Here is a 23,160-nt window from a genome sequence, read left to right as displayed (position 1 = left end):
TACACCCGACCCCGCAGCGGACGCACCCAATCCAGACACACCGCCGTACGGAATGACGTCTCGGACTCTCCTCCAAATCACGATGGCGGAAAACACACATAAATTCGCTGCGGAAAAACAACCTGCCTGAACACGGCGGAATCACCACAGCGGAGATACACACCACAAGCAGATCGCCGTCATGGACCCAGCGCTGCATGCATTTCCGATACTCTTCGTGCTCCACCACCAGCAAGTCATGCACCATCATCGACGACGACGCAGGTACGCCAACTCACCAATTGCTGACGGAAGGGGAGTACCTGGCAGGGCAGTGACGTTGGAAGGGGGAGTGTCATGTCACAGGAAATACATTGACGATCGCACCAAAACATACACAATTGAAGTACACAACCAGGAATGACAACGACAAACCACAAAACATGATTTATTAGCTTTATTCAACATAATAGGTGCATAATATCAGAATATCCAAGAGCATGGGCATTGGGTACAACAGATCATGTACATCACTGGCAGCACGTCAGAGTGGGTAAGTGCATCAGCAGTCCATTGCACAGAACAGCTACATCATTGGCAGCACATGAGAGGGGGTAAGTGCATCAACAGTCCATTGCACAGAACAGCTACATCAGAGGCAGCACATGAGAGGTGGTAAGTGCATCAACAGTCCATTGCACAGAACAGCTACATCACAGGCAGCAAATGAGAGGGGCCAAGTGCATCAACAGTCCATTGCACAGAACAGCTACATCATTGACATCACATGAGAGGGGGTAAGTGCATCAGCAGTCCATTGTACAGAACAGCTACATCAGAGGCAGCATATGAGAGGGCACAATGCAGTACCAGAACAGCAACAGAGCATTGTGGCCAACACAGCAGGTACATCAGAGGCAGGAAATGAGAGGGGCTAAGTGCATCAACAGTCAATTGCACAGAACAGCTACATCATTGGCAGCACATGAGAGGGGGTAAGTGCATCAACAGTCCATTGCACAGAACAGCTACATCGTTTATTTATTTCATTTATTTAAGAGGTTTTATATAGCGCTGGCTGGACCCAGGAGTATCAGAGCGCTTTACAAGGTGTTTCCATACAGGTACAGTGTGTATACGCACAGACAAGGGAATAATAAAAGAACAAGTCCACATAGGATACATGACATCTAGATAAAAAAGTAAAAACAATTGCTAGACACTATGAGTCATACAAAATAGCGGTCACAGTTTGGCGGGAAGCCTCACAGGTATACAAAAACATGCAAGAGAACTGACTGTCATGAGGAGGGGAGGTAAGGTGATCAGATAGAAGGAAAGGGAGTTGGCCAGGCGGGTGGTCACAAGTCATATGCAGAGCAGATAGGTGGGGTGATGCAGAGGGGCGAGGCTACCAGGGAGGGATTAGAAACCCCAGTATTTATTAAGGAGAAGCAGTTTGAGTTCTTTTTTGAAGCTGGGGTAGGACTGGTTACAGCGGAGATCTTTAGGGAGGGCATTCCAAATAAGTGGGGCATTGCCTGAAAAGGAGCGTGACTGAGTGGAATTCTTTTTCTGAAGGGGGGGATAAGTAGGAGGGTGTTGGAGCTTCTCAGTGATCGCGTGCAGCCTGCTTTGGTCAGTTTATTGGAGAGGTATGCCGGTGTGTTTTGGTGGAGGATTTTGTGCGTAATGCAGGCGGTTTTATATGTGGATCTACCTTCAATGGGGAGCCATTTAAGGGATTTAAGGGCGGGAGAGATGTGGTCAAATCGTTTGCAGTCCGTGATAAGCCTAGCCGCGAGGTTGAGCACAGATTTAAGAGGTGCCAGGTGTGTTTTGGGAATTCAACATCGTTGGCAGCACATGAGAGGGGGTAAGTGCATCAACAGTCCATTGCACAAAACAGCTACATCAGAGGCATCACATGAGAGTGGGTACGTGCATCAGCAGTCCATTGCACAGAACAGCTACATCATTGGCAGCACATGAGAGGGGGTAAGTGCATCAACAGTCCATTGCACAGAACAGCTACATCAGAGGCATCAAATGAGAGGGGGTAAGTGCATCAACAGTCCATTGCACAGAACAGCTACATCAGAGGCAGCACAGGAGAGGGGCCACGTGCATCAACAGTCCATTGCACAGAACAGCTACATCATTGGCATCACATGAGAGGGGGTAAGTGCATCAGCAGTCCATTGCACAGAACAGCTACATCAGAGGCAGCACAGGAGAGGGGCCACGTGCATCAACAGTCCATTGCACAGAACAGCTACATCATTGGCATCACATGAGAGGGGGTAAGTGCATCAGCAGTCCATTGCACAGAACAGCTACATCAGAGGCAGCACAGGAGAGGGGCCACGTGCATCAACAGTCCATTGCACAGAACAGCTACATCATTGGCATCACATGAGAGGGGGTAAGTGCATCAGCAGTCCATTGCACAGAACAGCTACATCAGAGGCAGCACAGGAGAGGGGCCACATGCATCAACAGTCCATTGCACAGAACAGCTACATCATTGGCATCACATGAGAGGGGGTAAGTGCATCAGCAGTCCATTGCACAGAACAGCTACATCAGAGGCAGCATATGAGAGGGCACAATGCAGTATCAGAACAGCAACAGGGCATTGTTTACAACAGAGCAGGTACATCAGAGGCAGCACGTGAGAGAGCACAATGCAGTATCAGAACAGCAACAGGGCAGTGTTTAAAACACAGCAGGAACATCAGAGGCAACCCAAGTACGTGTGTCTAGCGACCCGTGACAAGGACAATAATAATATCTAGGTGGTTACATTCGTCAATCTACACACAAAGTTAAATGACATGTGAGTGATGGCAACTAAACCTCACACCACAGAATCTGGTGGACTGCTTGAACTACTTGCCTCGGACAGACCGCCAGCACCAGCGACAGGAGTGTGAGACACAGCCACCGATCTACTGACTGACACATGAGCCATAGACCCAGACACACCGCCAGCACCAGAAACATGAGTGTGAGACACAGCCACCGATCTACTGACTGACACATGAGCCATAGACCCAGACACACCGCCAACACCAGCAACAGGAGTGTGAGACACAGCCACCGATCTACTGACTGACACATGAGCCATAGACCCAGACACACCGCCAGCACCAGCAACCGGAGTGTGAGACACAGCCACCGATCTACTGACTGACACATGAGCCATAGACACACCGCCAGCACCAGCAACAGAAGTGTGAGACACAGCCACCGATCTACTGACTGACACATGAGCCATAGACCCAGACACACCGCCAGCACCAGCAACCGGAGTGTGAGACACAGCCACAGATCTACTGACTGACACATGAGCCATAGACCCAGACACACTGCCAGGACATGTCCCTGTACACTGACCAACAAATACCATGCCTGCATCTGACACATGAGAGTGGCGGACACACACAGTGCCAGTACCTGCAACAGGAGAGGGCACAACTGACACAGTGCTACTACATGATGCATGACAGCGAACAATAGACACAGTGCCACTATCTGACACATGAGAGTGAACTGCAGATGAGCCACTAGGACCACTGAAATGATGAGCCACAGGGCTGTATGGGCCAGGAGGCAGGGTGGCTCTGGGAGCTGGGGACAGCTGTACTGGAGCGACATTGGGGTGGTCAGGTCTCACTGGTGTGTGTCTCCGTTTCTTTGTAAAACGTAGGGGCACCCCGGACATGACTGGACTGGTAAGTGGAGTGGCATCATCAGACATCAAAGGTGTATCATGTGCCTGTGGTGGTCTGCTCTCGGGGACGTGCTGGACCCTGCCTGCTGTTTGCTGTGGGCCTGCCTTCTGCCCTCTGCATCATGTGTAATGGGGGATGCAACACTCCTTCCTCTGCTTCTGCGGGGCGTGGATGGGAGTAGAGGTATGGGGGGACTCCACTGCTGACACATGTGTTGTACGTTCCTTAAACATCATCCTCAGTGCAGCCAGGGGTGAAATATGCCTGTCCTTGACGGTGCTCGTGTCCATGGGAGAACCCTTGCCCATGGGATGTGCCTTGGACGTAGGAGGTGTCCTGTCCCTGGGTGCAGACTTGTCCATTGTAGTGTCCCTCTCCTTTGAAGCTACCTTGCCCTTGGGAGTGTCCCTGCTCTTGGGAGGTGCCCTTTCCTTGGTACTGTCCTTGTCCTTGGGAGTGTCCCTGCTCTTGGGAGGTGCCCTTTCCTTGGTACTGTCCTTGTCCTTGGGAGTGTCCCTGCTCTTGGGAGGTGCCCTTTCCTTGGTACTGTCCTTGGGAGTGTCCCTGATCTTGGGAGGTGCCCTTTCCTTGGTACTGTCCTTGTCCTTGGGAGTGTCCCTGCTCTTGGGAGGTGGCCTTGGCTTGGGAGTCCCTTTTGTGGGGGATGCCTGTGTAGCATGTGATTCCATTTCCACCAACACCCCTTGATGACCCTGTGTGTCAACTCCAGTGTTGCTCACGTCGTCTTCGGAGAAAGATATCCCAGTCCTAGGGGATGGTGTCTGTGCCCTCCGTGCCCTGCCTTGCTGCCTGTGGCTGCTCCTAGTGTAATAACCTGAATAAGAGGCCTGGTCTGATGACTCACTCTCCCCTGTAACATCAAATGGTGTGGATGGTGGTACAGAAGTAGCACCCTGTCTAGGCGACTGTACATTGGCTGAGGTCACAGTGTTTGCCAATGACTGAACTGTTCTGTGGAGACCAGCAACATAGCCATGCATCCCCTCCATGAATGCCACCACCTGCCCCAACTTCCTATCGTGGTCTTGAAATGCATTGATCATGTTAGTCTGCCCTACACACAGCTGTCGCAGCAGATCAACAGCCTCTGCACAAAGTGCACTTTGTGTCACAGGTGCAGGGGCAGCGGTTCCTGCACCGAAGGCAACTCTGCTCCCCCTCCTCTGGCGAGCACGAGCAGTACATGTTGCAGTGGGTGGCAGTGTGGCCGCTGTGTGCTGTGTCCCGACTGAAGGTGTCGATTGCCCACTCCCTGTCTGTGACAACAGTGCTGACTCACCAACACTTTCTGAGGATGAGGGCGTTGGTGTCTCCACATGTGAGTCCTCAGGGACGGTTCTGTCCCCCTCTCCGTGGCTGCCCTCTTCAGTGTCAGTCTGCGTGTGTGTCATCTCGGATCCGGATGCATTGCCACCACTCATCTCCGTCGTCTGTGTCTCAGTGCCCTCGGCCAAAGCTGGAAGAGAGAGGGAAGAGATGTTAACCTAAGTGACACACTCACGTACTGAAGGTTTCAAAGTCACACCGTTCTGTACAGTCGATTGACATGTAGCACCCATCCTGTACACGAACCACCCCTACCACACATCCACACATCATAGATCCGTGGGTGTATGTGAAACCTGTACATCATACAAACAGGCCAAGTGCATGCAGACCACCACACATGTCATGCCATGGGACACCAGACCTCAACGGCATGTCCTGGAACCCTCAAATCCAAATCAACTGGCATGTCCACCTGGCGGACATGGGTGCTACCGGTCACTCCGCTAATGCCACCAACATGCAATATATGCTAAAGATACGCACCACGGATGTCACTACTGTGTCTGTGCATGGATACATGCATTCACTCACAAGTTACAGACACATACAGTCTGCTTACCGCTAGTTTGCTGTTGATCCCCTCTCAGCCGGGCGGACAGGTCAGGATGCGTCACAGCAATAATGCGGTGCATTAGAGGTGTCATGGTGCGTCGTTCAAGGCGGCCTGTTCTCAGAATGATCCCCAGTGTCATCTCCGCAACGTTCTTGCTGACCCTGGATATGTCGTCCCAGCGCTTGTGGCAGTGCGTGTGTCATCTATTGCACACCCCCACTGCCCGTACATCACGTGCTATGGTCTTCCACACGGCCATGCGAAGGTGCCGCTTCACCTACCAGGATGGGAGACAAGAAGGGAACGTCAGTGGAATGTTTGACAATCATATACATTGCAGAAACACGTATCTTCATGCAGCCATGCGCAGTACAACACATGTGAAGGTCCCACAGCACACCGCCAAGCTTGCAGAAGCAAGGAGTCAGTGACCACCTCATGCCCACCAACATGTTACCCACTTCACTTACCACCTGTCCGGGGGCACCGTAGAGCCGTTCATAGTGGGTGAGCACACCGTCCACAAGGACATCCAGCTCCGCTGTGGTGAAGGGACGAGACCGGGTCTCTCGCACTCCCTGCATGGCAAGGTTCACGACTGTGGCAGTACAGCAGCAGTTGTTGGATAGCTCAGCAGCAGCAGGTCGAGGTGACGGTCGCAGGCAGCAGTTGTTGGATAGCTCAGGAGCAGCAGGTCGAGGTGACGGTCGCAGGCAGCAGTTGTTGGATAGCTCAGGAGCAGCAGGTCGAGGTGATGGTCGCAGGCAGCAGTTGTTGGATAGCTCAGGAGCAGCAGGTCGAGGTGATGGACGCAGGCAGCAGTTGTTGGATAGCTCAGGAGCAGCAGGTCGAGGTGACGGTCGCAGGCAGCAGTGGCTGGAAGCAGTGAATGTGTGCAGGAGATCTTCACACATATATAGGGCCCTGAGCTCATTCCAGTGGCACACGTCTGCAGCAATTGGTTTTCCCTGGATGCTTCATTCAAAAAGAGCCAATGACTCACATTGTTGTGGCGGAGCACGTCTTCCGCAATTTTTGAATGCGCTTACGCGCAACGTGTAACCTGTTCCCATTGGCTACATGTGCACGGACCGTCACGTTCACACACCGGCAACCGCATGTGCGCGCTACCGTGACGGTGCATCATTTGAAATCAATCACTCACTGCCGCCGCTATGGCGGTGCACGCCTTCCGCGGTGGCGGTGCAGGCAAACACATACATTTGATGATGCAATCTGAAATGGCAGTTGAAACAACCCCTTACAGTGTTATTGCCTCATCCACCGCCAGTCCATGCTGGTCACCCACCGCCAGTCCAGGCCGGTCACCCACCGCCAGTCCATGCCGGTCAGCCACCACCAGTCCAGGCCGGTCACCCACCGCCAGTCCATGCCGGTCAGCCACTGCCAGTCCAGGCACCGCCCAGTCCTGGCAGTGGGTGACCGGCCTGGACTGGCGGTGTGTGACCAGCATGGACTGGCGGTGGGTGACCGGCCTGGACTGGCGGTATGTGACCGGCCTGGACTGGCGGTATGTGACCGGCCTGGACTGGAGGTGGGTGACCGGCCTGGACTGGCGGTGGCTGACCGGCCTGGACTGGCAGTGTGTGACCGGTCTGGACTGGCGGTGGGTGACCAGCCTGGACTGGCAGTGGGTGACCGGCCTGGACTGGCGGTGGGTGACGGCCTGGACTGGCGGTGGGTGACCGGCATGGACTGGCGGTGGATGAGGCAATAACACTGTAAGGGGTTGTTTCAACTGCCATTTCAGATTGCATCATCAAATGTATGTGTTTGCCTACACTGCCACCGCGGAAGGCGTGCACCGCCATAGCGGGGCCAGTGAGTGACAGATTTCAAATGATGCACCGCCGCGGTAGTGTGCACATGCATTTTCCCGGGGTGCAACCGGGATGGTCATTGACCATACAGCATATGTCATGCATATTTGATGTGTAATCGGTCATCTCCTGTGTTGGTGGAAGGCGTCCCCAGATGGCGTATGTACACACACTTCATGTCTCCGCACACATGTAATCTTCTTAGTTGTATGAGTGTGTCAGGACATGTCCGGAATGCTGTAAGATTTTTGATGTTTAGTCTGTGAACCATGTCCACGTGCGACATTCATGTCCATTTTTTGCATGTGTGCTCAGACTGTAGACCTTGCCAGTGGTTAACAAAGGCTAGTGTTGTGGGCCAAAGTAGCGTCAGATGTGCATTGCGACGTGTTGACGTTTTGGTCTTGTGGACACACGTGTTCATTTCTACACATCTACACAGTACCGCAAGGGTGTGTACACACATTCATTATCTGTTGTGAGTGTGTTGTTTGTGTGTGCAAGTAACAATGATGTGTGTGTACATGCATTCTGTGTATGCGTGTCTGTTGTTGTGTGCCCATGCATGTCAGCTGAGGGGGCATTGTCTGTGTGTTCATGGGTGCATGAATACAAGTAGGGTGTCTTCCAAATTCATGTTGTTTGTGCACGTACATGTGTCTCTGTGTGGATGCTTGTCCACATATGGGCCCTCAGTCATGTGCTGTTGCAAGATGTTTTAACATGTGTGCACGTTACATTGTACATGTTAGCCCACAGGATGTTCTTTGTGGCTGTACATTGTGTGTAGTCAGCTCTATTTCCTGAGATATTGTGGCGGTCACACATATCATCACTGTCTGCAACATGTATTATTAGCATTGTGGTGCTCAAGATGTGATAGCGTTGCACAGCTATGCGTTGTTGGTCATTTGACATCTGCTGCCATCTACTCCCACACAGGAGGGCTCCAAATGTGCATCGACCATACACTGTGCTGGAGGACATGGTTGACGAGGAGGTGATCCGCAAATACCGGCTTGACCGACTGAGATTGCAGGAGCTTGTCACACAATTGTCACCTCATCTGCAGCCACGCAGGACATATCATGGAGCTTTCCCACCCACGGCAAAGGTGATGGCGGCACTACATTTCTTTGCGACTGGCACTTTCCAGTACACCGTTGGTCATGCGGGAGGGATGTCACAATCCATGTTCAGCATGGTTCTGCGGGATGTCCCGAATGCCATGATGCATTACAAGGATGATTACATCCATTTTCCACGTCAGGCACAGCTGGCAGCAGTCAAAGGGGACTTCTATGCCCTGGCCCAGTTACCACACGTGGTGGGTTCAATTGATGGGACACATATTGGTCTCATACCACCCCAGGCACGTGAAGATGTATATAGGAATCGGAAGCACAACCATTAGATCAACGTGCAAGTGGTGTGCCTGGCTGACAACATCATCTCGCATGTGTGTGCCAGATTTCCCGGTTCCGCCCATGACTCCCACATCATGCAGAGCAGCATTGTCCCCCAACTGATGGCTAATCTGCGTCCAGAACGTGCGTGGTGACTGTGCTGAAAGGACAATTGTGTTGTCAGTGTGTTGTGAGGACAATTGTGTTGTATGTGTGGCATGGTGTACAGTGTGTTGTGATGGGTGTGAATCTCTTTCCTGACCTGTGTTTGTTGTTCTCTCATTATCCCTAGGTCACTCCCACAGAGGCATGATTCTCAACAACATTGATCCCTGCACCTGGTAACGTTAGATTCTAAGACATTCATGTGAATAAAACATGGAGGCAACACATCATTGAGTGTCTACGTGATGTTTATTTACAGGTTGAGGATTGTTGTTTGGTGCATATTTACAAAGAAGTGTTGGTGGGGGAGTGAGAGTTGAAGGTCATGGCAGATGAAATCACCGTGGGGACACCACAATGTGTGATGTCCAGCTAGTCCAACAGACGTGTGGCAATGGTTGGCATTGTGGGACAGGATAGTTTTCAGGGTGAATGGCAGGCTCAGACAAGGGTGAAGTCATTGGCACCCCCTCTTAGAGCGGGTAGATGGGGTAACACCACTGTTCTCACCTGCATCCAGCCTCGGACGGCCCCTCCGTCTTGGAGCCGGAGCGGAGACAGCTGTGGGGGCAGGTTGGTCAGGGGCCACCTCCATGTCCGTGGGCTCAGGTGTGGGTGGCGGTGGTGTTGGGGAGCGGTCCCGCTGGGCACTAGGGTGAGGGAGGTGGTGGTGCGCGGGATAGCCAGTCCCTCCACAGAGCAGTTGCTTGGCCCATGATGTCGACAATTTGCCCTATGGGCGTATCTATGGACCGCAACAGATTGCTGTTCTCCTGTGAGTCTTGGTGGGCCCGTTCAGACTGTTCCTGCGCCCGCTGATAGGAGGCATTGACTCTTGCAATGGCTTCCAGGGTTTCGGCGGCAGGATGGGGTGGGTGTCCTTCCCCACCTCGTCGGACAACTGCACTCCTGGTTGTGTGCTGTGCCCTCACCTGTGTCCTCTCACGTCCACTCTCCCTGCTTGCCTGGGATGTAGATGGCCCATCATCGGCTGATGGGTCAGGCAGGGTGGCACAGGCAGGAGTGGTGGTGGCTGCACAGCTCACTATGGCAGGTGATGGTGTGGGTATACAGGCCGTGGTGGTGGAGGCAGTGATGTCCTGTGACCCTGATGGCCCTGGAAGTCTGCTTGGTCCCGCTTCGTCCTCTGCGTCTGAGCTGGCAATGGGCTCGTCCCCAGAGAGTCCGTGCTGTGAGGGGGGTGACTGGTGCTGGCGGTTGGTGCTTGCGCCAGTCAAGTTGCGATCACCTGAGGGACAAGATTATCATGATCAATGCTGTGGACATGACATGGTTTTGGTAACAACATTACTAATCAATTACCGCTCTCTCACACCCCCCACCCACCACCACCCTCCCTGTGGACATGGGGGCCTGTTGGGAGTTGTAGTGCTGGTCTCTCTCTCACCCCCCCAACGCCATCCCTCCCTGTGGACATGCGGGCCTGTTGGGAGTTGTAGTGCTGGTCTCCCACACACCCTACATACCTCTCTCACACCCCCCCACACCGCCAGCCCTCCCTGTGGACATGGGGGCCTGTTGGGAGTTGTAGTGCTGGTCTCCCACACACCCTACATACCTCTCTCACCCCCCCCACACCGCCAGCCCTCTCTGTGGACATGGAGGCCTGTTGGGAGTTGTAGTGCTGGTCTCTCTCATCCCCCCCCCCACCGCCATCCCTCCCTGTGGACACGGGGGCCTGCTGGGAGTTATAGTGCTGGTCTCCCTCACCCCCACCCCCCCACCGCCATCCCTCCCTGTGGACATGGGGGCCTGTTGGGAGTTGTAGTGCTGGTCTCTCTCTCACCCCCCCACACCGCCATCCCTCCCTGTGGACATGGGGGCCTGTTGGGAGTTGTAGTGCTGGTCTCCCACACACCCCACACACCTCTCTCACACCCCCCCACACCGCCATCCCTCCCTGTGGACATGGGGGCCTGTTGGGAGTTGTAGTGCTGGTCTCCCACACACCCTATATACCTCTCTCACACCCCCCCACACCGCCAGCTCTCTCTGTGGACATGGGGGCCTGTTGGGAGTTGTAGTGCTGGTCTCTCTCACCCCCCCCCCCCCACCGCCATCCCTCCCTGTGGACATGGGGGCCTGTTGGGAGTTATAGTGCTGGTCTCTCTCACCACCACCCCCCCACCGCCATCCCTCCCTGTGGACATGGGGGCCTGTTGGGAGTTGTAGTGCTGGTCTCTCTCTCACCCCCCCACACCGCCATCCCTCCCTGTGGACATGGGGGCCTGTTGGGAGTTGTAGTGCTGGTCTCCCACACACCCCACACACCTCTCTCACACACCCCCCACACCGCCATCCCTCCCTGTGGACATGGGGGCCTGTTGGGAGTTGTAGTGCTGGTCTCTCTCACCCCCCCACCGCCATCCCTACCTGTGGACATGGGGGCCTGTTGGGAGTTGTAGTGCTGGTCTCTCTCACACCCCCCCACCGCCATCCCTCCCTGTGGACAGGGGGGCCTGTTGGGAGTTGTAGTGCTGGTCTCCCACACACCCCACACACCTCTCTCACACCCCCCCCACACCGCCATCCCTCCCTGTGGACATGGGGGCCTGTTGGGAGTTGTAGTGCTGGTCTCCCACACACCCCACCCACCACCACCCTCCCTGTGGACATGGGGGCCTGTTGGGATTTCTAGTGCTGGTCTCTCTCTCACCCCCCCCCCACACCGCCATCCCTCCCTGTGGATATGAGGGCCTGTTGGGAGTTGTAGTGCTGGTCTCCCACACATCCCACACACCTCTCTCACACCCCCCCCCACACCGCCATCCCTCCCTGTGGACATGGGGGCCTGTTGGGAGTTGTAGTGCTGGTCTCCCACACACCCCACCCACCACCACCCTCCCTGTGGACATGGGGGCCTGTTGGGAGTTATAGTGCTGGTCTCTCTCACCCCCCCCCCACCGCCATCCCTCCCTGTGGACATGGGGGCCTGTTGGGAGTTGTAGTGCTGGTCTCTCTCTCACCCCCCCACACCGCCATCCCTCCCTGTGGACATGGGGGCCTGTTGGGAGTTGTGGTGCTGGTTGCTCTGACAACATGCAAGCATGGGAACGTAGGAGGCAACATTTGTGGTTGGTCATGGTGGGTGCATTTGAGCTGAGGACTTCACATTTGGGTGACTGTGTGGTCCACATGCATGGATTGGGGCCAGGGAGATGTTTCTTGTCAGTTGTGCATGCCAGACCATGGCAGTGTGATCGTGGTCATTTGTTTGTACTTACCAGCCTCTTCTCCCTCCTCGATTCCTTCCAGGCTCTCAGGGTGCAGTATGCCCAGCACCTTCTCCTCCCATTCAGCAAATGGTAAGGGCTCCGGGGGAGTGCCACCGCCAGTGTGGTTTGCCCGCAGGTGGTTCTTCGCCCTGATGCCTTTCACCCTTGCCTTGAGGTCGTGCCACCGCCTCTGGATGTCGTGTTTGGTGTGTGGCACGGTGCCTGACGCATTCACTCTGGTCACTATCCTGTCCCACATGTGGTTTTTGGTTGCCAAGGTTGTCTGCTGGACTAGGTTGCCGAAGAGCTGTGGTTCGACACGGATGATTTCATCCACCATGACCTTCAACTCAGTGTCAGTGAATTTAGGATTTTTCTTGGGTGCCATGGTGTGTGATGTGCAAGGTGTTGGTGTGGTGGGGTGGGATGTGCAGGTGTGTGGTGTGTAGGGATGGTGTTGGGTTGAGTTGTGTGGTGTGTGTGTTTGTGAGCAGGTAGTATGTGTGTTTGTGTGTGTCTGCTGCTCGTGGTGATGTGGCTCTTGCTTGCAGCTATGCTGTGATGCAAAGTACTGTGGTAGTGGGAGGGTGTCTTTTTATACTCTGTGTGGTGGTGGTGTCCCAATGGTTGTAGGCAATCAGGTGTTCTGTGGGTGTGGTGATTTTTGTGCATTTTTTGGAGCTGGGGGGGTGTCATTGGGGCGTGTAGTTGCTGGGGGTGGGTGTTTCTGGTGGTTGGGTGTTCGGTTTATTGTATTTTCTATTTACTTCCGTCTGCCATTTTGTAATTGGTTTGACGGCAGGGATGGTGTTTGTGTGGTACTTCCGCAGTCATGGTCAGTTTTCGGAAGTATTGTTTCCGCGATGGTGGAGGACGGCGGTGAGTTCCGTTGGAATGGCGGCATTATCCTAATCGCGCAGACGGACCCTCCGCAGGTATGACGGCGGTTGGGCCTGTTCCCGCGTCATGTCCGTCCGCGGCGGTGGGTGTTCTATTGGTTCCGTCCGCCGCGGACGGTGTTTGATGTGATCCGCCCGCCGCGGTCGGAGTTTCTTGACATGGATATCCTAATTGCAACCGCGGAATCTCCGCGGTGCGGCCGGGAGTGATTTTTCCGCGGCCACGGCGGACGGTACCCGTTTCCGTCCGCCATCCTAATCGACCCCTAAGTTTCTTCTGTTTATTCATAGTATATAGAAAATTGTCAACTATCCTTGACGGATGTATGACGTTACAACGCAGGCTATTACAACGCCTGCCTTTACAACGCGGTTTTTACATCGCATACCATTACAACGCATAGCGCTTTTGGGTGTTGGATAGTGAATAGTTTAATTTACTATTCCAACTCCAGTCCCCGTGGACACTAGGGAAGGTTATTGGATAGTAAATTAACCTATTCCCTATCCTAGAGCGCCCCCCAGCGCAATGCGTTGTAATAGTTTGCGTTGTAATGACCGCGTTGTAATGGTAGTGCGTTGTAAAAGTTTCGTTGTAAGTGATGTTTCCCATCCTTGACACATGATGAATGAATACCGTAACAAATATGAAGTAAAAAGAAAAGTATTATGAACAAACAGCAAGTTGAGAACAATCAGTGTTTAATGTTGCATCCTTTCTTTTGGGAGGCTAGACCTTGCAGATAATGAGGAATCTACGCTTTTGGATTCTCCACTTCGGCTCTAGGTCTGGCATACACTGCGAACCTTCTGAAATGATACAATCCTTTGAATCGGTCTCCTTCACTTTTGGGTGGCTGTACCAGGGCCCATTTTCTAATCCCTCCCTCCTCATTAATTGTCTGTTAAGAAAGATGAAATTATTAGTTTCATGTGGTTTTACATCCATATATTAACTCAGCATTTACCTCTTTTTGAATGTTATGATTTCCTTAATTGTATGTTACAGCACCCCTTTAAAGTGAATATCTAACCAGATACAGATGAAGATTTTAACCTTTTTCTTGCTCTAATGTCACTTTTATGTTTAAATAACTCATATGCACCACTCTCGACCCTGAGGGTCTTTCCAAATAAACCAATATTATTAGAATTTTATGAAATGTTTAACGCATTTATTCATGTTGTTTTTTGCAAGAATTCTTCTTTTTCTTGTATTTTCTTTTTTTAAAGTCTGTTAGACTTGATAGACAACAGAAAATTATGCAAGACATATTAATGGACAGTTATGGCCTATCAGCAAATTTGATATACAATATTACATCATCTGATCTTATCCAAAATCTTTCCTTGTTCTGTTTGTGAAATTCCCAATGAATTCCGGGTTTTTGATGAACCCTTCTTCAGATGAACTGAAAGTTCAAAATACAACTTCTTACAATATAAAATCGCCACCTAGGGACAGTTGCCAGTATGATGGTAAAAATCGTTAACTATTTGTTATGCTATTCCTTAAAGACGGGACCGGGTGGTAGAGTCAGCACAAGTCGTGCCGAATGAGACCGAAGAAGGCCTCTCTGACCCACTGGTAATCCCGATGTGGTAATAATAACCCAAACCAAAGGTACCTAGAGACCTTCAAGGAGCCATAATGAATAACGCTTCATAATTGGAAACTAGCATACTAGGAAATACCTGTATTGCTTTTCACACTCAGAGACGCCAATCGGCCTCTCCACAATCATCACATTGGTCCTGAAGAAAGCCCAACTGACCGACTGGCACACAAGGGCTGAAACATGTCGATCTACTTCACAAATAATAATGTGAGAGAGTCATAATCACTCTCATTCACTTTAAATCAATTTTATTATCTCCAAACCAGAACCATTAAACATATTAATCTGGCAACAAGAGATTTTTAATTCCTTTCACCTCACTATATCACGCACGAATCACTGATCACTACTGATCCTAACCAAGGGTACAACCTCCTGGTGGAGGGTGCATAAAACAACAAAAAAAAACGATGATTATGCACACACGTGTGAGGGAAAGCGGAGAACCAAGATAAACCGCTCAAACGGCCATCTAACACACGTGCATGAGGGTTATATTGGGACTGGTAAGAACGAATACTGCATACCCTGGTTATGCAGGACAAGTGATCTTTCTCCATTTGATTAGATGATTCCTTAAAGACGTGCAAGTATATAAAAAGACCCCGTGACCCAGAAACAATGGAACGTAATTGACACCCTAATTCTACGCGTATCTATAAACAACGGTGAACCACGTGAATTTGAATCAATGGAAATCAACTGATGACCGCTTTCTGAGCTTTTCTGTGAATAAGCAAAAACTGAACTGTGCAATGTGCCGAATAACTGACACCAGTTGTGCATCACGTGTTTCTCATGCATACCATTCCTATAGGAGATCTGTGTCAAAACTGTGCAGACAGCCATCTAAAAAATTAAAGCAACCTGGCATACCGATGAATGTTAAAACTGCAGTACTATCGTTTGTGGAGGGAGTTGTGTGACGCCGCATATAAATCTGAGTCACGGGGTCTTTTTATATACTTGCACGTCTTTTATATACTTGCATGTCTTTAAGGTATAGCATAACCAATAGTTAACGATTTTTACCATCATATTGGCAACTGTTCCTAGGTGACGATTATATATATCATAAGAAGTTGTATTTTTGACTTTGCTTTTCAGTGCCCCTCAAGAAGGGTTCATCGAAAACCCGAAATGCATTGTGAATTTAACAAACAGAACAAGGAAATAAATGTTTTTGGATGAGATCAGATGATGTAACATTGTATATCGAATTTTCCGATAGGCCATAACTGGCCATTTATATGTTTTCGTATCATTTCTTGTCTATCAAGTCTAACAGACGTTAAAAAAAGAAAATAAGAAAAAAAAGAGAATTCTTGCAAAAATCAGCATGAATGAATGTGTTAAAACATTGCACAAAATTGTAATATTCTTGGTTTATTTGGAAAGACCCTCAGGGTCGAGAGTGGTGCACCTTGCGTTGCGTGCACAGCTTTGTGCACCTATATTTGGTCATATATGTCAACACACAATTGATTAAAATTGATTACACACTCATTACTTTGAGTAACTTAGAGCACACTGGTGTGCAGGGGGAATACATTAATTTTCAGGTATTATTTTTCAGGATTTAAATACTACATATACATAATGCATTTCTTCTGCCAGCAATGGGGAACAGCCTTTACCACGAAGGCTGAACAACGAACAGCCTTAACAACGAAGGCTGAACTACGCAAGCCGTACCGCGCATAAACCATAACCATGCATGTGCGTGGTTAAGGCATACGGATGGAAACAGGAAGCGATTGTTGTGAGGTAAGGGGGCTTGGGGGGTGGGCCTGGGTTGTTTTTAGGCTTAGTGTGGGTCTGGGGTCGTTTGCTGAGCTGGGGAGTGGGTTGGGGTTATTTAAAGTTAGGCTGGGTTGGGGTTCTTTGGTGATCTGAGGGCGTCAGGGGTTGTTTTGTGGGCTGAGTGTGGGTCGGAGGTAGTTTTCTGGGCTAGGGGGTGGGTCGGGGTGTTTTGAGAGACTGGGCGGGTTCAGGGTTGTTTTCAGGGGTTGGGGGGTTCGGGATAGTTTCCAGTGATCAGGGGGGCGTTTTAGGGTTCAGGGCGGGGGACAGGGATTGTGATAACACTTAGGAGTTAAGGGGGCAGGGTCGAATATAGGTCGTAGCGGGTAGTTCAGTTTACAGGACTTGTCAGGGCGGGGGCGGGGGCAGGGTCTTTTTTAGGGATTAGGGGTTGGTTTTAGGGATATGGGGAGGGCGGAGGTGAAAAAGTATCTAGGGATGGGGGAAGTGGGGTACTTTAGGAACTCAGGGCAGGTGCAGGGGTCGGGGGATTAAATTCTTAACCACAAATATGTATTTACTAAAAATGCCTTAACAACACATGATTCGTTGTAATGGCATGCATGGTAAAGCATGTTCGTGATTAAGAATTTTGTTGTTTAGACTTCATGGTTCAGGCATGGTAAACGCATTTGTGGTTCAATCACACAATCACCAGCAATTATGCACCTATGTGCATAATTATGATAAAACATGTCCTTTAAGCTGTACATAACTATAATTGGCATATGTTATTTTACATTATATCTATATTTACATAATAACATGATGATTTATTTTCTTTTTTGAGTTTTAACAACTAAGTTTATTCATCAAAAAATTCAATTAATACAAGGTAAGAAAACAGCAAGTATAATGAAATACAATATATGGAGAACATAATAAAAATCAAGGAACAATCAATGAGATAAGGAAAAGGAAAGGAGGGAAAAAAGGGGGGAGCATGGGAAGGAGAAACTCTTACAATCGTAATAGTGATATCAACTTCAGGAAAAATAGTCCATATGATCAATTTTCTGCATGTAGAAAAACAACGTTGTTAATCAAGATGCAATACAAAAACTTATCAAAGGGAATATTAGTGAGAGATTATTTAGGTTTAAAGTATTTTATTGGTGCAACACAAGGAGACAAACATACAAAGCGTTTAAGGCTGCAGATCATTGCGACCCTGGCCGCGCACGTAGCAGTAGAATCTCCAATAGGTATCTGAAGCGCAGACCAGTCCGCAGCGACACTAAGGACGGGCCGTAGAATAATAACCCTCCCCCCAAGAAGACCCCCCTAAACCCCAACTCCCGGATCCCCTACCCATGCCCCCCCTCGTCCAGTGCACAGGCCTATCCTTTGCCCTCTACCCCGGTCCTACATCAACGGAAGAGACCCCTCCAACTTACTCTTGAGTGACCGAGTCTGTAGGTGTCGTGAGCCTCAAGAGGCGGAGGTATTTGGGGCAAGTAAGTTCCTTGAATTCAGCAAGCAGCAGGGACCGGAACGGTTGCCACAGATCATCAAATTGCTCTATATCCCCCGCTGCTGTCAGTGATAGTTTTTCCATGCCCAGCACATGCCACAGTCTGTGGAGCCAGCCCGTGATAGAGGGAAGCGTAATGGTGCGCCCCGACCCTAAACCTGTAGGCCAGCAGCCTACCTTTGTGTTCTGCAAGTTTGTGAAGAACCTCCCCCCTGAATCGTTGGGCTACCAGGATCGCTACCCCTGCAGTTTTAGTGTTGTTGGAAGAGAAGAATTGTGTCGGGAACTTGCGAGATCGCAATCTGTGTGAGTCACGGGGCAGCAGGTGGGTCTCCTGAAGGAGACAGACGTCCGCTTTGGTGCTCTCTAGTAGAGATAGTACCGCCCGCCTTTTGACTGGATTGTTTAGGCCCCTGACATTAAGAGTCACTATCTTAAGGGTTGCGGTGGCATGTGAGATGGTGGAAGTAAAAGCATAAGGTCCCCGCCTGGACAGGACAGGGTGCATGAGAGCCGCTATGGTGGCGAAGGCCTGCACAGTGCACTGGACGACCCACCCTCCCCTCCCGGGTCCCCTACCCCGAACGAAAACTCCCCCGTCCCCCCTCCCCAACTCCCCATACCCTCGACCTTAACTCAGAACAAACCCCGCTCCCCCCCCTACCTACCCATTCCCTTGTCCAGAACCTCATAGTCCCAGTCCAGTCCTCAGAGGACAAGTCTGTGGTAAGTTACTGAAGTGGACGTCCAGCCACTACACTCCTATCCGCCCCCCCTCCCCCGGAACCCCCAAACCTGCGAAGAAGAGGCTGATACGTCGATCTCCCCCCGGAGTCATCCTAGGCAGTCAGCGCGACACCACTCGGACCAGTATTTCTGGCCACCTCCCATACTGCTTCATTCATTTCTGCTCTGATAGTAGGCGAGTCCGGTCGAGCAGAGGATCCGGAGAGTCGGCGCCTGGGGACCCCCTGCCAGCCGTCCCTGGTAATGCGTCTCCGCTGAGGCGTGGGAGCTTCGCCGTCTGTCACGGTGATCCCTAGTACTTCACATGTGTCCTGGAGGGATCGAATTTGGTGCAGGGTGCCGTTCCACCGAAAGATGAGGCGGAAGGGGTGACCCCAGGAGTATTGCGTCCCATGTTCTCGCAAAAAGTCTGTGCTATCTTAAAGTCCTTGTGTTTCTGAAGCATAATAGCCGAGAGGTCCTGGAAGAGGGCGACGGGGTGTCCCCGGAAGTGCAAGGACTGCTGTTTTCGCGCTTCACGGAGGATCCGTTCCTTGAGCAGGAAATCTGGCAGGAAGGCCAGGATATCCGGCGGTGGTGCCGAGGCCCGGCGTGTGAGACCCACCCTATGTGCTCTGTCTATCCTAATAGGGAAGTCCTCTTGTTCATTCAGAATTTCTCTAAACAAAGCCTGCAAGTACCCAGCAATGTCCTCACCCTCTTCCTTAGATGGAACTCCCCGGATCCTGATGTTGTTCCGGCGGGACCGGTTCTCGAGGTCTTCATTGTGTGCCTGAAGGTCAAGCTGTTGATCCCTCAAGCGTATCACTTCCTGCTGCAATTGTTCGATTTCCTCATCCCGCGTATGTCCTGCACCTTCCACGGTAGCCACCCTTTCTCCCAAGGACTCAACTTCTCTCCGCACTTCTCGAACTTCTCCAGCCACCTCCCGCTTCAATGTCTGAAAGTCATCGTGAAGAGAGCTGAAGAGAGATTCCAGGAAGGACCTGGTGACGGGTGGTTCTCCATCGTGTGCCTCAGCTGAGCTCCGAGAGGGGCCCGGCGAGTGTTGCCCCTTGTCTTGTTTCACGGGACCCCTGCTCAGCATTTTCGGCAGTGTCCACTCCCCCTTCTTGCCTCCCCTGTTGCCAGCCATCTTGTAAACGGGAGCGTGCAGGCTAAAGTTCGTACGAGCCGGCGGCCGACTTCAATGGTCAGTACGGTCCGGGAACATGGACCACCCCGGGGAGACCACTCCGTACGGTGGTGAGGCTTGGCGCGTCCCCGGCGAGAGGCAGCACCTCCGTCACTGGATCCGCTGTTGGCGCCCTTTCTCCAGGCACAGGCCTGCGGTAATCACCAGCCCTAGGATAGTCGTGGCAGAGTCCATCCAGGTAGTGCAGTTGTGCCCCACCCCCGTTGTCCAGGCGAGGTCCAGTATCGTTGTTTCTGCGGGCGTCGGGTGCACCGGTGCTCGTCTTCGGCTGGTTACTCTCGCCTCCGGTTTCTAGGGATTCACTGTGCCGGCCGTGTGTCTGCTCCGGTCGTCCCCCCCACCATCAGACCAATAGGCCCACTGGTCTGTGGTCAACAATGCCCAACGTGCCGCTTCACTCAGGTCTTGGGGTGTGTGGGCCAGCGCGCACCTCCCTCCCAGAGGCCGGTCGGCCTCGCCGGGTTCGGCCCACACGGCGAAGACCGATTGTCTCCGTGATCTCTCCCGCTGTGTGTCGTGTGTTGGCCCCGTGGCACTACACAGGGCCCGGTGCCGCCTCTCTTCTCACCAGGGTACTGGGCCGTCGCGCCAGCAGGCCGCGTCCCCTGCCTCGCGTGAGGGTCTCGGTGCCCAGCCGCACGTCGCGGCGCCGTCGATTCACGCCCCTGGGTACCTCTTCATCTCTGGGCTCCGTCGGGGATTTCAGCCGGGCCACACTCGAGCTACTGATGGGTCTGCAGCGCGCCCTTCTGCCCCCGGGCTTGTATCTATATCGTCGTTCTCCACGTGGGCCCAGGATTCCGGCCTCGCCCCCGCGCTGCCTCGCCTCCTGCCGTGCTCTGGGGGGCTCCGCCACTGCGTGTACCGGGGTCGCTCACTGCCCCTGGACGGTGCGCTGGATGCTCCTTCCTCCGGACGAGAGTCACCCGTAGGCCAGGGGAGGACCCGTCGAGGCGCGCAGGCCAAAGCCCGCTGGTAGGCCGCGTCCCCGGCCTTGCGTAGGGGCTCCCCACCGGGCCACCGGGTCCGCTACTTCCGCCTCCGGCCCCTGGGCACTTCCCCGGCGGGGGTTCTGGCTGAGCGGCACTCCGCTATCGGGCAGCCCGGGTTGCACTGGTTCTTGCGGGGTCCGGGCTCCGAGTCGCAGTCTCGTTCGTGGGCCTCAGTCCCCGGCCTCTCTGTTGTGCCGCCTCCGCCTTCAGCTAGGTCAAAGGGGGCTCCGCCGCCACGTACTTTGGGGTCGGCAGCGCTCCAGGCTAGTTGCTCCCCTATGCCCGCTACAATTCTCTAGCAGTTTGGGGGGAGATCTGCAAATAATTACGGTTCAGGGGCCCAGGGTCGCGGGAGCTCGCGGAGAGTGCAACCGCTCACCTCGCCATCTTGGTCACGCCCCGTGAGAGATTATTTAAAATGAGCAAAAGACAACAAGTGTATCATGGAGGTTTCCAAACCTCATCAGAAGGACGGATCAATGGAGGATTGTGTGAGGCAATACGAGTTAAATTAGAAGACAGAGAAAGCCATAAAAGGTCTCTTTTGATGGATACAGAAATAGGGGTAACAAAATTGGTGTCAAGTCTGTGATGAAAGCAAACTGCATTCCACCAGGCTCTAAAGGTAACTTTATCGGCTTCTTTCCAATTAGAGGTTATTAAGTGAAGAGCTATTGCTAATAACAATTCTATCAACTTAAAATTAGAAGGCGATTGGGTTCAGTGTGGTGACAGAGAACCTAGAAAAACATTTGAGGGAGAGAAAGGAATGTTTGTGTTAAAAATGGTGCTAATTTGAGACCAAACTAATTGCAAAAAACGGTTTACAGGAGTGCAATTAAAAAGCATGTGTTGTAAGTTAGCATTTGTGCAATAGCAAGACCAACATGAAGGAGTAGCATCTGTAGTGAAGGAGGCTAGTTTTGCGGGCGTGAGTAAAAGGCGTTGATAAACAAAACAAAAGGGTTTGAGATGTATTAGCAGCTCTAGACGTTTTTTAATGATGATTTATTTTCTAATAGTGAACACTTATGTGAGAATGCGGGGGTAGGAGCAGCAGTGTCTATAGTGATCATTTCTGACACAGCGTCTGTTTGGTTCTTTGGTTCAAGGCCCACATCCAGTGTCACTTGCCTCTTTTTTCTGAGTTGGAAATCTCTCCTTGGAGTATGTCACACCATTCTTTCCTGATCTCAACGATGGTACGTTGACAGCCGCGGCCGGTAGTGGGAGTACCGGCCGGGCGGTGACGTGGGGAGGTGGTGGGGCAGGGTGGGGGTAGTAATGTATGGATTACGGACTTTAAAAGGTAAGTAAACATAAAAATAAATTTTAAAAAGTCAGAAGTAAGCTGGCATAAAAATAAATAAAACGAATTTCGTTGCACACACTGCGTCGCATTTGGTGATGCAGTGTGCACAACGAAATTCGTTTTATTTATTTTTATGTTTACTGCCCTCTTAAAATTCTGAAGAATTGCAGAGAGGTCTTGCTTCCCCCTCTTCTGGAAGTAATGAATCTGGCAATCTCCAATGGTGTCTTCCCTGCGCCATGGAAGATGGCCATTGTTAAGCCCCTTCTTAAAAAGGCCACCATGGACCCGGGGATCTTGAGAAACGTCCGTCCTATATCCCTTCTCCCTGCTCCCGCCAAGATGCTCGAGGCCCACCTTAATCACCATCTCAGCGCCTTCCTGGATAAAGCTAGCCTGCTAGATCCCTCTCGGCACGGTTTCGGAAGGCGCATAGTACAGAATCAGCCCTTACAGTGGTGGTCAATAACATCCGCGCAAAGGTCGACAGTGGTCAGACTACCCTTCTGATCCTGCTCGACCTTACAGCCGCCTTTGACACCCTGTCTCCTACCATTCTGGCCACCCGTCTTGGTGAGATGGGAGTGGATGGGTCGGCTCTGAGCCTCCTGACATCTTTCCTCAACCAGCGTGAACAAAGGGTCAAACTGGGCGACTTCCTCTCTTCCGCCAAGCCTCTGCAGTGTGGGGTCCCTCAAGGCTCATCCTTGAGCCCTACACTCTTCAACATTTATGTGGCCCCACTTGCCAGACTTGTAAGATCCTTCGGTCTGGAAGTATTGTCGTACGGTGACGACACCCAGATTATGGTCTCCCTCTCTCAATCTGTGGAGAACACGGCCTTAAACTTCA

The 23,160-nt window shown here is 51.9% G+C and overlaps 1 long non-coding RNA gene across 1 annotated transcript in view; it reads left to right on the top strand.

The window, feature by feature from the left end:
• The window catches only part of LOC144819980 (uncharacterized), a 162,538-nt gene extending 153,283 nt beyond the window's left edge, over window positions 1-9,255 (top strand). Inside the window, exons 4-5 of the long non-coding RNA XR_013607653.1 lie at window positions 8,403-8,574; window positions 9,159-9,255. This is a non-coding gene — a long non-coding RNA (uncharacterized LOC144819980). The remainder of the gene's footprint in view (window positions 1-8,402; window positions 8,575-9,158) is intronic.
• Window positions 9,256-23,160: the final 13,905 nt, after the last annotated feature.

This window comes from Lissotriton helveticus, chromosome 2_1, assembly GCF_964261635.1.
Source record: "Lissotriton helveticus chromosome 2_1, aLisHel1.1, whole genome shotgun sequence".
NCBI classification, from domain to species: Eukaryota; Metazoa; Chordata; class Amphibia; order Caudata; family Salamandridae; genus Lissotriton; species Lissotriton helveticus.
The sequence above is the reverse complement of the archived record's forward strand: the minus strand, read 5'-3'. Positions and strand labels throughout refer to the sequence as shown.